This window comes from Pinus tabuliformis, chromosome J, assembly GCF_031772625.1.
Source record: "Pinus tabuliformis cultivar Carrire ecotype Pingquan chromosome J, CPIR1, whole genome shotgun sequence".
Taxonomy (NCBI): domain Eukaryota; kingdom Viridiplantae; phylum Streptophyta; class Pinopsida; order Pinales; family Pinaceae; genus Pinus; species Pinus tabuliformis.
In genome coordinates this window covers 548094480-548107831 of record NC_142295.1, presented here as the reverse complement: position 1 = coordinate 548107831, position 13352 = coordinate 548094480, and the positions used below count along the sequence as shown (strand labels likewise).

At 38.0% G+C, this 13352-nt stretch overlaps 1 protein-coding gene across 1 annotated transcript in view; it reads left to right on the top strand.

Moving 5' to 3' along the window:
* Positions 1-13352, top strand: part of LOC149228182 (uncharacterized) — a 192353-nt gene that overhangs the window by 41992 nt on the left and 137009 nt on the right. The window lies entirely within an intron of this gene.

Here is a 13352-nt window from a genome sequence, read left to right as displayed (position 1 = left end):
TATTCGTCATTCATGCTTTGTGTACAGCTCTGATGAATGGTTATATAGTTCAACCACCTCTCCATGTTTTGGCTACATTAACATAATATCGAGTGATATTGGATTATAGACAATCCAACTGTAGGAATTTCAGCTGATCTTGGATAGATTATATATGTTCAAAATTCATGTTATCTTCCTTGCTTGCATGTATGATATATGACTGTATGACATGAATGAGTGCTGTCTGGATCTCCCTTTTTTCTTGACTCTCTAACATAGCATTCATTTCAAATGACGTGTTTCATAACCTCATGCTTATCTCCTTTTTATGAAAATTTAATTAACTCTGTTTTCTAGCAAGCTAATGCGATGAGGAATGGGGTCTTATTGACATAATATTATGTTTGATCTGATTGGTCCCTCCCTTTATTATGTTGATATTTGCTTGATATGTTTTTGGCTTAAGTTATTCCTTTGTCTTTCTGCATGCTAGCCGCTAGTAGTGCCCTGGACTGAATAACATTCCAACAAAAATGTTTGAAATTTTCTCCATTTTCCCTTCATTGGAGGGCTCTTTGGGTTGCGTTAGTTGACTAGTGTTTAGAAGGTTTCCCTTATGTTTTTTGTGCTTCATAAATGTGAAAACTTTCTGATTTGCACATGTAATTTTTGTACGAAGAAATACTCCATTGTTCCAAGGATATGAATATGCCTCATGAATGGGTATGAGTACACCAAAATTTTGGAAAATTTGGGTATCTGATTGGATACACTATAGGCAGAGTGTGTATAAGAGTATATATGTACAAACACCAAATAGAAAAATCAAGAGGGCCTGTTGTATCTCCTGAAAAATAGAAAATATAGGATAACAACTTTGCTGGAAGATAAAAATGGGAGAGGATCTTTCATGAATTTTATATAACTCAATAGGTTAGATTTCTTTTAGTATTAAGGTGTCATACATAAACAATACATACAAAAGCGGTATCCCTTAACTTTGCATTTCATCAATTGCATTATTTATTAATAGATAATTTTATGCCTATGTTTTCGCCATTATATATAATTATATATGTTCCACATCATTTATATTATTTGGTTACTGATTTCTTGCAAGATTGCTGGAAAGTCATAGGAGAAGATGTGTGGAGACTAGTGGAAGATTCCGGGGCTTCCTCCTCCATCCTCACAACCTTGTGTTAAAATATGCAACTGTGGTCAAATTCCGCTTTGGACAGATCACCTGATAGAGATAATGATTGCATTGAATTCCTCTTTTCGAGAGGACCAAAATCGAACTAAAGATCACTCAAATCAAATAAGGGAAAGTGTACTTATGAAGAAAAGCCCACATGTGCACATTTGACAAGGTCGGCCCTAAAGCAAAGTGGACACCCTTGGAAGGCTATAAATACAAGTGACCTCTACCTCATTTGGACACCATCATGAGACACTCTTCTATCTTGGTTTTTGGCTCACACAAGTTTGAGGCTCATCCACGGAGGAACAAGTTCGCTTTGAGGTGAAATTGCAGGGTCTGAAGCTCGCATCTCAATTTTAGGGTTTGGGCCACAGTCATAGGCACAACATAGGAAGAAATCGACCACATTCGCTTGCATAGAAGCTCACTTGTGCGACTGGAGCCTTCCAGTCGCATAGACAACTCTCCATCCATGCGACTGGGAGTTAGGGTTTCAGAATCGCAGTCGCTCGCTTCTCTCAGACCAGATTCGACCCCAGTTGCTCGCATGCCAGGCTTAAGGGTGCGACTGGGATGCTATAGTCACTCGCATGACTCCTCCATGCGACCGAGACCTAAATGATGGAATCTCAGTTGTCCAAAGATTTCGCTCAGTGACTGCAGGGTTCGGCAGTTAACTGCAGATAGTGACAGTTCATTACAGACTTCAAAATCATATTTTTGAGTATAAGCTTTGTTGGGTTCATTTATGGATGTTGTAGTTGTTTTTGCTGGTTAGTTACATAGATGAAGATATGGATCATTGTACTCTCTTTTGCTGAATCATTTGATGACAATCTAAGAAGAAGAAGAATTTGAAAGGGTTTTCCCCATAGTGGTTTTTGCCTTGGTCTCGACCAATCCTGGTGTCTCTATGTGTGAATGATTTTCTTCTATTGTTCCTTTATGTTCCGTTGCATTGATGATGATGATATTGTTCTTTCTACATAGTTGCATATGTTGCTGAATAATGATGTAAATCTGAATAATGTTATGATGTTATGGGGTGAACTTAATGTGTTAATGAAGAAATGCAATTATCAAAGCAAAGAATAATATAGCCCTATGAAAAATTAACACCTTGGATGCCCACCTTTATCTCTCTCATCCCTCATGGTACACAATTTGAATCTCCTTCTGATTTTTGCCTCATTGCACCTTGTAATGTAGTCTATAAAATCATTTCTAAAGTGATTGCTAACAAATTCAAGCCTCTTCCTACTCTTATCTTAGCTGAACATACTGGCTATGTTGAAGGTAGGAAAATCTTGGACAACATTCTTTTGGCTCATGAACAAATTTATTCACTTAAATCTTCGAAATTCCCTTGAATGCTGATTGAACTAGATATGCCAAAAGATTTTGATTAGCTTAGTTGGCAATCTATTTTTCATATGCTTAAAGCTTTTGGTTTCGAGGAATCTTGGATTCACTGGGTCATGGCTCTTGTCACAAAACCTTTCTTCTCCATTTTTCTAAATGATTCCTCCTCGACCCCCTTTTCCCCTATAGAGGTATTAGGCAAGGAGACTCTGTTTCTCCTAATCGAAGAGGTACTAGGACATGCCTTAAAAGATACTACCTTGGAAGGTGCTTTGAAAGGTCTTCCTACTGGAATTCCAGACTCTCCCTTACCAACAATTTGTTAATGACACACTCCTCATGGGTTGCCCTATGGCTAGAGAAGCCATTGTCTTAAAGACTATCCTTAATAACTTATTTGAAGCTTCTGGTACCTCTATCAATTTAGTCAAATCACAAATTATATTTTTCAATACTCTCTCTTCCATTCAATTTCATATTGCTAGACTCCTAGGTATTCAAAGAAGTTCCCTCCTGTCCAAATATCTTGGTGCCGCTTTGGTGCAAATCTCTCTTCGGCAAAAGTTTTGGGAAGATTTGCTTTGAAAATTTGAGAAAAAGCTTTCTTGTTGGACATTTAGATCTCTTAACCTTCCAGGTAGTCTCATTCTTTTGAAATTTGTCTTGCAATTTCTTCTTCTCTACTTATTTTCAACTCTAGCTTCCCCAAGGTCATTTTACAGATAATCAGTGATATTAAGACTCTAGAGAACCTTTCTCTGGGGAGGGGCAACTCAGGAAAGAAAATGAGCTTGGTGGTTTGAGATAACATTTGCAAACCCAAATTTCTTGGTGGATTGGGTTTGAGGGAATCTGAAATTCTTAGCCAAGCCCTAGAAGCAAAAACTTGGTGGAGATAGTTACAAAATCCAAAAGCTCTGTGGAGTTGAGTTTGGAAAGCAAAATTGCATCGAATAGAGGGGAAACACAACTTATATGCATGGAAGGAAATATCAAAGGTTCACATCTTTGGAATTTGACTTGGAGAAACAAGTATCTTATCGAAAATCACAACTTTTGGGAAGTTAGAGATGGAAACTTAACTCTTTTTTGGGAAGACTCGTAGCACCAATGGCCCAAGCTAGGGCAAATAGGGGAAATGAAAAATATAAAAACCCAATTAATATCTCAAGGTAGTCACTGTAGTTCAATATTGGACTCACTCCCAGGAATAGAAATAATGGCAGCAATGGGAACATTGCTTTCTCTGGCCATTATACATAAATCAAGACACCTAGACTGAAATAGCCAAAAAATTGGAAAAGAGGAATATAAAGACCCATAAAAGGCTAGATATTTTAAGATGGGGTCATGGTACTTCAAGAACTTTTAATCTCAAGGAAGCCTATAAAATCCTTTTGGGAATGATTGGATAGTGTCAAATTTTGCAGATTTAAAATCTAATTTCTAAAATAATAAACCATAGAAGACAATCAATTGTTGATTTAGGGTAGCATCGGATGTGCTCTAGCCATGAAAATTGTTGGAGAGGCTAAAGCACATGAGATCTCCAAGACCCAGAAATGGTTTGGGGAAATTCTACCTGGTTAAGGAGATATCAAAATAATTAATATTTTTAATGGAGTTCCTAAGTCCAAACTTAGGAAAAATAAAATATTAATGGGTATTAATATAAAATTGGGTTAGAAGGTTCTAAATGACATGGACCAAGCCAAATATAATCTTAGCCATTGATTAGAGATGTAATCTCGGCCGTTGAAGACTCAATAGAAAAAGTATAAGAGGAGGCTTGAGGGTCAGTTGGAGAGACACCTGAGTGATTGGTTAGTTCGATTTTCTAGAGCGGGGTTTACTAAAAGAAATCGAACCAGTGATCAAAGTTGCAGCTAGGGGCAGTGAGTACGAGGCAGAGAGGCAAAGATAGCTGGAAGACTAGCGCAGAAGCAGAGAGGTAGACGCAGAGCCAGAGGGAGCCACGCAAAGGCCAACAGTGACTGCGCAGAGGCCAGAAGGGCCTGCGTCATCCATGCAGAGGCTGCAGAAGTGACGCAGAGGGCTAGAGAGGCTGCATAGAGCCTCAGAGGGCTGATGCAGAGGCCAGGAGGGCTGACGCAGTGCTTCAGATTGTGCTGGAGAGGGTTTCGTGGGGCAGACTTTTAGAATATCTGCTTCAGAAGAGAGGTATTACTACCAGATTTTTTATCTCTGTCGGTTGAGCTAGTTTGGCACATAATGTACTCAAGAAAAGCTGCTTAATAATAAAACCCTTAGAACTGCTGCACCGGTTTTCCCAAGTTGGGTTTCTCCGGGGACGATTGTCCAAAAATAATGGTGTCCCTTGTGTGTTTGTTCATTTCTTCAATCGCTGATCTGTAGATGCTTGAGACTGTATTGTGTTTATTTCAGTATTTATATGGTTAAAAAACTTGTTAATAATTAAACAAGTAGGCAGAATAAACGAGAGAATACAGATAAAATTTCTAACGGGTGATACTTAGAAATTTCAACAAATTTCTAATGGGTGATACTTAGAAATTTCAACACCAGTGAACAACAAGACACAAGATTTGGTCCAAGACCAAGGAAAAACCCCACTATGGGGGAAAACCCTTTTTAAAATGCTCTTCTATTAGATCGTCTTCAAATGTTCAGCAGAGATACATAATCAGAGTACAAAACCCCTTTTACAAATAACAGTAGTAACAACCCTTTTTAATATGGCAGTGTCAAAATACCTCCACAAGCCTCCAAAGGCTTCCAAAACAAGAGCAATAAACACAAGTGCGTGAAAAAAGTGCACAAGTACGAGAGCTAAATACTGAGAGCAATATTCTCCAAATGCAAGATCAGAATGTTACTAAAGCAAGGGCAATATACCAACAATCAAACTCTGGTGCGAAAGCAATATCAAGAATAGAATATCTCTGGAGCGAGATCAATACAAGAGCTAAATACTTCTGGTGTGAGAGCAATACCAACTACAATAATACTTCTCTGGAGCGAGAGCATTAACAACAACAAATAACAAAAGCAGAAACCACTGGTGCGAGAGTTGAACGAGAGTTTTGAGATTTGTTAATAGATTTGCCAAACAATAGATCCGCCAATGATGATAAGAGATTTGCAAATCTGCAATAGATCTGCTATTGATAATAAGAGATTTGCCAATGATGATAAGAGATTTGCAAATTTGCAATAGATTTGCTACTCATAGTAAGAGATCTGCCAATGAAAATAAGAGATCTGCAAATCTGCAATAGATTTGTCACTGATAATAAGAGATCTGCGACTGATAATAAGAGATCTACCAATGATGGTAATAGATCTGCAATAGATCTGCTACTAATAATAAGAGATTTGCAAATCTGTGATAGATCTGCTACTGATAATAAGAGATCTGCAAATTTGTGATAGATTTGCTACTAATAATAAGAAATCTGTCACTGATAATAAAAGAGTTAAATCGCTGATGCGAGAGCTAGATCACCAAAGCGAGATAGAGAGAACTTCTCTTCAATATATAGAAATCTTTGAGGCAAAATCCCTTCCTCGAATTAAGTGTTTTGGTAGCTCCTAGAGTGATCCATTTGAATTAAATAACTTAAGTGATTTTATTTTGCACATGTCTAATTGCTTTATAAAATATTTTTGAAATAACTTTTGCTCTTATGAAAAATAATTTGCTCTTGCGAAATAATTTGCTTTAAGGGTGATAGGGGTTTACCACATAAAGTGATTTCTAGGGAAATTCCTCTGTAGTTGCTAAAAAATTCAACACTCCCTCTCAACTAGGGAGGAATTTCCATCAAGAAAGCCTAAACTGCTGTACCTTTCAAATCATCATGACTGATGTTGAACGTTCTTGAATCTAAAGAAGAATACTCATGGCAGGAGAGCTACTGCTACCACCCCGAATCCAAGCTCAGCGAAATAAAGGCTAAGAAACCTTTACTAGGGAGTCTCAAGCTTCAACCTGGTCCAAATAATTATCTGGGAGCCAAATGGTTCCACCCGACATCAGGGAGTCACGTGCTACAACCTGGAACAAATACCATCTGGGCGACACACACTACCACCCGGAATGGATACCGCTCAGTCAATAAGACTAAGAAACCATAATAGCTTAGTATATAGGCTAAGAATCCACAATAGCTTAGCTCAAAGGCTAAGAATCCACAATAGCTCAGCTCAAAGGCCAGCTCAAAGGCTAAGAATCCAAGCTGTTCAAGAACACCAACGTCTATGCTGTTCAAGAACACCAACATATTTGAACTTGAGCGAGATACAACTTACCATGACTGGTAAGGATCACCATCGGATCACAAGTAGCCAACACCCATTGGCCAGATGGGTGGGAAACAAGATGCATTACTGGGGCATACTCCTGATTGGAGGTCCCTCATCCCCAGAAGCTCGCTAGCTCAATTCCTCATCCCTGGGAGCTCAACTAGCGGGGAAGAGCACACATCTCAGTGTTCTTAATCAGCCGAGCCCCGAACCCGAAGAGGCACATCCCTTAATCCAAGCATATCTTTGAAGACTAGAAATTTATTCTTGGACAGTGCTTTGGAAAGTGTATAAGCAATCTGCTCATCAGTCTGAATATGGTGGAGTCTCACTGCTTCTCTCTGTACCATGTCTTGAATGAAATGATATCTGATTTCAATGTGCTTGGATCTGTCATGAAATACGAGATTCTCATACGATCAGATCCCACTCATAGTATCACAAAATATCATTGTAGTATCCAAGACTTGCTCAAATAACTCTCCAAAGAGTTTTCTTAACCAGACAACTTCCCAACTAGCTAAGTTAGCAGCAACATACTCGGTTTCTGCAGAACTGAGAGCCACTGGTTTCTGTTTCCTGCTCCCAAATTGAAACAACATCCTGAAGTGATTTTTTTGTCCACAATGTTGCCTGCCCAATCAACATCAGTGTAACCATGCAACTTTATGTTGCCAGTAGTATATGGAAGACCAAAATTAATTGTCCCATGCAAATATCTAAGGACATGCTTTGTAGCAACCCAATGATTCTGTAAAGGCTTGGTCATGAATTGACTCAAGGTGTTTACAACATAGAAAATACCAGGAGGAGTGTTCACTAGGAACATCAATGCTCTAATCAACTGACGATACTTAGATGGATCAGATAAATCAGGTCCAACTTCATCACCACAGAGTTTCTTGAAGTTCATCTCCATGGGAGTGCTCATGGATTTGCACTCTACCATTCCATGTAAAATTTTCTGTTTCCCACCCCGGTTTTCAGTTTCACCTTATTTCTCCCATGTAGTTAAATGCCCATTCCCATAACCATACATTTAACAGACTGAAAAAATAAATATTGCTGAAAACACAAATTCTGGAAATTTTTCAGAATGCTGGAAATTGCAGAAATAAAAATCAGCAATTAAAAACAGCCATTAAAACACATTTAAACTCAGTGATTTTTGGTCAACTTGACCCTGGAAAAACCCCCTACAACTCTTGGGGAAAACCAGTTTGAGAGCTCTTCTTTATTTCTGGAAATGCCTTTTTACAGTGAGAAATTTTTCAGCAAAAAAATCAGCAAAACAGAAATTTTTCCAGCAAGCAAACTTATCTGTTTTTCAGCTAACAGACAATCTGGAAAATGGCTGTACGAGCTGTACGGACCGTACGGATGTACGGACTGTACGGACTGTACGGACGACCGTACGGACTTGTACGGACAGACCTCGAAATTCGTGCAGAAAATCGCCTCCTCGATATTCGTGCTGAAAATCAATTTTTTCACTGTTTTGCTCACTAAATCTGCCTTTTTCTGCTTGTTCTTTGAGCTGTACGGATTTGCTGAAGTGCTGCCTTGGTATGTGTGCCAAACTGCTGCCTCTTTCTCCTCCTTGTCCAGAAATCTCCTTTGCTCTCTTGCTCTCCTTCTCCCAATCTGCTCATGAAAGAATGAATGATCTTTTCCTCCCTTTCCTCCCTTAACCCAACCCTAAATGACTTTTGGGTGATCCCTAAATCCAATGGCTGAAATAGATTTAGATCAATGGCTGAGATTAAATGCTCATTTAAATCTCACTTTCTATTTTTTAATTCACCCCACTTTAATAAAGACCCACTTAGTCATTTATTTCCAAAGTCACTTTTCCTTTCTAATTTTTCATTGACTTTATAAAAGTCACTTTAAAATTAGACTTAGTAACTTTATCACTTAAAGTCACTTTCAAATTAGATTTAACTTTATAAAAAATTATAAAGTTACTTTAGGAGAAAAATTAAATTCTTTTAGACACTTTTCCCTAGGCCAAAGATCAAAGCCTTAGGGAACCACCTGTCCTCCGGTACCAAATTTCAACATTCCAAACCTCTCCAATAGCTTTACAACATACTTCCCTTGGGAGAGAAATTTCGCCAAGTCTCTGCCATACCTCTAGGCCCAAGAAGAAGTTCATCATCCCAAGGTCTTTCATTTCAAATTCAGAGGCTAGCTCCCTCTTACACTGAATCATCAGAAGTTCATTACATGTCAAAAACAAATTGTCAACATATAATACCAAAATCAAAGGCATACCATGTACAACTTTGAAGTAGAGGTTTGGATCAACACTATTGCTCGTGAATCCCAACTTTACTAAGTAGCTATCAATGTGAGAATACCAAGCTCTAGGGGCTTGCTTGAAGTCATAGAGTGCTTTCTTCAATCTGCATACATGGGTTCTTCTGTCATGTACCTCAAAGCCTTGTGGTTGTTCAACATATACTTCCTCCCGAAGAGCACCATGCAGAAAAGCTGTCTTGACATCCATCTGATGGGGAGTCCACCCTTGACTAGTAGCTAAAGCAATAATAGAGCGAATGGTGGTATAGCGAGCAACAGGTGCAAAGATGTCTTCATAATCAATTCCCTCTTTCTGAGAGAATCCATGAGCCACAAATGTTGCTTTATATTTTTCAATACTGCCATGCAGGCCATGTTTTATTTTGAACAACCACTTTGAAGTCACAACTGGTTTGCCCTGAGGTCTAGGAGCAACTTCCCATCCATCATTTTGCATAATGGATTCATATTCTTCTGTCATGGCATCCTTCCATACTTGGTGCTTTTCTGCTTCTTCCAATGATTGAGAACATAGTTTTGATATCGACTGGGCTTCTTGCTTTCTCTAAAAGTGCCCCTTGGAGCTGTATGTTTTTCAGCAACCTATAGAGTATCACGAAACCATAGAGGCATTTTCCTATATGGAGGAGGAACTAATGGATCCATAGGCTCAACAAGTTCATCTAGGTCCTCATGATCAGGTTCATGGGTAGAGGGATCCACATCAACATTTGTTTCTTTAGAAGAGATAGGAGGAGGACTAGTTCTTACATTTTCAAGAGTTGCATCTTCATCAAATGTTACATCTTTGCTGAAGTCTATTGTTCTTTGACCAGTTATATAAATTCTAAATGCTTTAGAATCTTAACAATAACCCACACACATACCTTTCTTACCTGAAGCCTCAAGTTTGTTCCTCTTTTCTTTTGGTACATGAAAATAAACAGGACAACCAAAGATCCATAAATGATTGAAATCAGGGTTCTTGCCTGTGAATACTTCTTCAGGAGTCTTGTCATATAATGCTCAATGAGGAGTCCTGTTCTGTACATATACGACAGTGTTGGCAGCTTCTCCCCATAGGAACTTTGGCACATTCTAATCATGTAGCATGGCATGAGCAACCTCCATGATAGTTCTATTCTTTCTTTCTGCCACACCATTCTGTTCAGGATTATATGGTACAATGGTCTCTTTCTTGATACCGACTTCTTTGCAAAAGTCAATGAATTCATTTGAAATGAATTCTCCTCCATTATCTGATTTGAAGACTTTGATTTTCTTTCCAGTTTGGTTTTCAATCAACACTTTGAAATTTTTAAACATATCAAAGGCTTCATCTTTGTGCTTTAGAAAGTATATCCACTTTTTTCTAGAGAAATCATCCACAAAGGTGATATAATACAAATATCCACCTATGGATGTCACTGACATAGGTCCACACAAATATGAATGAATTAGTTGCAGGATGTCATGAGATTTGGTACTGCTAGAGGGAAAAGGCCCTCTCCATTTCTTTCCACTTTCACAACTGGGACAAGCTTGATCATGTTTTGTTTGGATTTTTGGCATTCCATAAACTATCTTCTTTACTTTGGGTAGTGCCTTATAATGAAGATGAGCAAATCTGCGGTGCCATAACTTGATCTAATTGAAATTGCATTCTTGAGCCATAGCTTTAATAGGTCTCCCATTGACCTTGTAAAGCCCTTCGACTCTCGATCCAAGAGTAAAAGCATTTTTCATGTTTGTTTTCTCTGGCCAGGTTAACACCTTTCCTTTTATAAAATCCACCTTCATTCCTTTATCTTCTAGAGTAGATATAGATACAAGATTTTTCTTTAGACCAGGTACATATAAAACATCTTGAAGATGAATAGTTTCTCCAAGATCCAAATGAAAAGAAACTGAACCAAACCCTTTTACAGGGTATGTAGTGTTATCTCCAAGGATAATGTTTAAACCAGTCTCCCTCTCAACCAAATTAGAGAGGACTTCTTTATAACCAGAGAAGTGCCTAGAGGCACCACTATCCACTAACCAGCTATCTAAAGAATCTGGAGGAGAAGCACTAGACAAAGCTGAAATCAGAAAGTACTCAGATTGAGAAGCAACAACATTATTTTCATACCTTGTATTTTTGTATCTCTTTTGAGGACAAGGCTCTTGATCACGATCATTGCGAGCATTGCTTCTTCCTTCATATCTTCTTCCTCCATAATTCCTCCTTTTTCGATCAGGAGACTGATTATTGTAGTTGCTGCTACTCCTTTGATTATAAGAGGATCTTCTTTCTGGACAATCTCGAGCATAGTGCCCATGCTTGTGACAGTTAAAGCATTTAACATTTCTCATGCTCTTCTTGAAAAAATTGGGTTTGGACTTTGGCTTAGAGGATTTTCCCTTTCCTTTCTTCTTCTTTGCTTGTGCAACAAAGATAGATGGTTCTCCTTCTTCATGTCTCTGAATTCTGCCCCTTGAAATCATCCTTGATTCTTCCTGCTTGCATCTTTCGATCAATTCATTAAAAGTTGGCAAAACATTGTTATTGCTGATAGGGGGCTCACCAACAGACAAAATGTGGTCCTTGAGTTCAGTAATCCTTATAAAATAAGAACGAATAGATTCTGCCTTATTCAATTTGATATCTTTGATCTGTTTCTTCAGGTCAAGGATGTGATTCAGATTGTGGACTTCAAACATGCCAACAATCTTGTCATACATTTCCTTAGATGTCTTCAGTTTGGAGATACAGGTAAGAAGATGGTCTTTCGAAGAATCAATGATAATTTTGCGAGCTTTGATCTCACCTTTCTTGTATCTTGCTTTAGTAGCAGCAAGGGCATTTTCAGGAGGCTGGGGTACACCTCCTTGGACATACTCTGGAACATCTTCTTCATCCAAGTTGGTGTCCAATTTGAGTTTCCAAGTAGCATGCCCCTGTCAATTTCTTCTTGTCCTTGAAGAAGGATGTAGCCATCTGAACTGATCTATTGTTGTATTTTGAGCAACAAATAAGGTCTTTCAGTAAATAATTGCCTTAAGCTTATCTTCACCACTACTTTGATACCATGTTAAATTTTGCAGATTTAAAATTTAATTTATGAGATCATAAACCATAGAAGACAGTCAATGAACAACAAGACATAGGATTTGGTCCAAGACTAGGGAAAAACCCCAGTATGGGGGAAAACGCGTTTTAAAATTATCTTCTATTAAATCTTCTTCAAATGTTCAACAGAGATACATAATCAGAGTACAAAATCCCTTTTACAAATAACAGTAGTAACAACCCTTTTTAATATGCCAACTTCAAAATACCACCACAAGCCTCCAAAGGCTTCCAAAACAAGAGCAGTGAACAAAGTGCATAAGTACGAGAGCTAAATACTAAGAGTAATATTCTCCAAATGCAAGATCAGTATGCTATTGAAGCGAGGGCATTATACCAGCAATCAAACTCTGGTGCGAAAGCAATATCAAGAATAGAATATCTTTGGAGTGAGATCAATACAAGAGTTAAATACTTCCGGTGTGAGAGCAATACCAACTGCAATAATACTTCTTTGGAGCGAGAGCATTAACAACAAAAAATTAAAAAAGCAGAAACCACTGGTGTGAGAGTTGAATGAGAGTTTTGAGATTTGTCAATAGATCTGCGAAATGATAGATTTGCCAGATAATAGATTTGCCAAACAATAGATCCACCAATGATGATAAGAGATCTGCAAATCTGCAATAGATCTTCTTTTGATAATAAGAGATGTACTATTGATAATAAGAGATCTGCCAATGATGATAAGGGATCTGTAAATCTGCAATAGATCTTCTATTGATAATAAGGGATCTGCTACTGATAATAAGAAATTTGCCAATGATGATAATAGGTCCGTGTTGAAGAAAAGTGTAACTAGGTTCGGTATTTGTCAATATAATTTTGATCTTTGTACTTGTCAAGAAAAAGAAATATTATTTTTATAAATTATACGGATGAGTTTCTTGCTCATTCCATAGGTCTTGGAAAGTCAAAGAGTCAAAATTATGTTAAAGAGCTCTTCTTGAGCATTTATGTAATGTACATGGGTCAACCCAGTGTCAAGTAGCCCTCCAAGACAAGCACCATCCTCCAAAGAAGAAGACTGCCAGCAAAGCGATGTGAAAGACAGTTAAGTCGACTTCATAATATATAGAGATGACATGTCGACTCAATAAA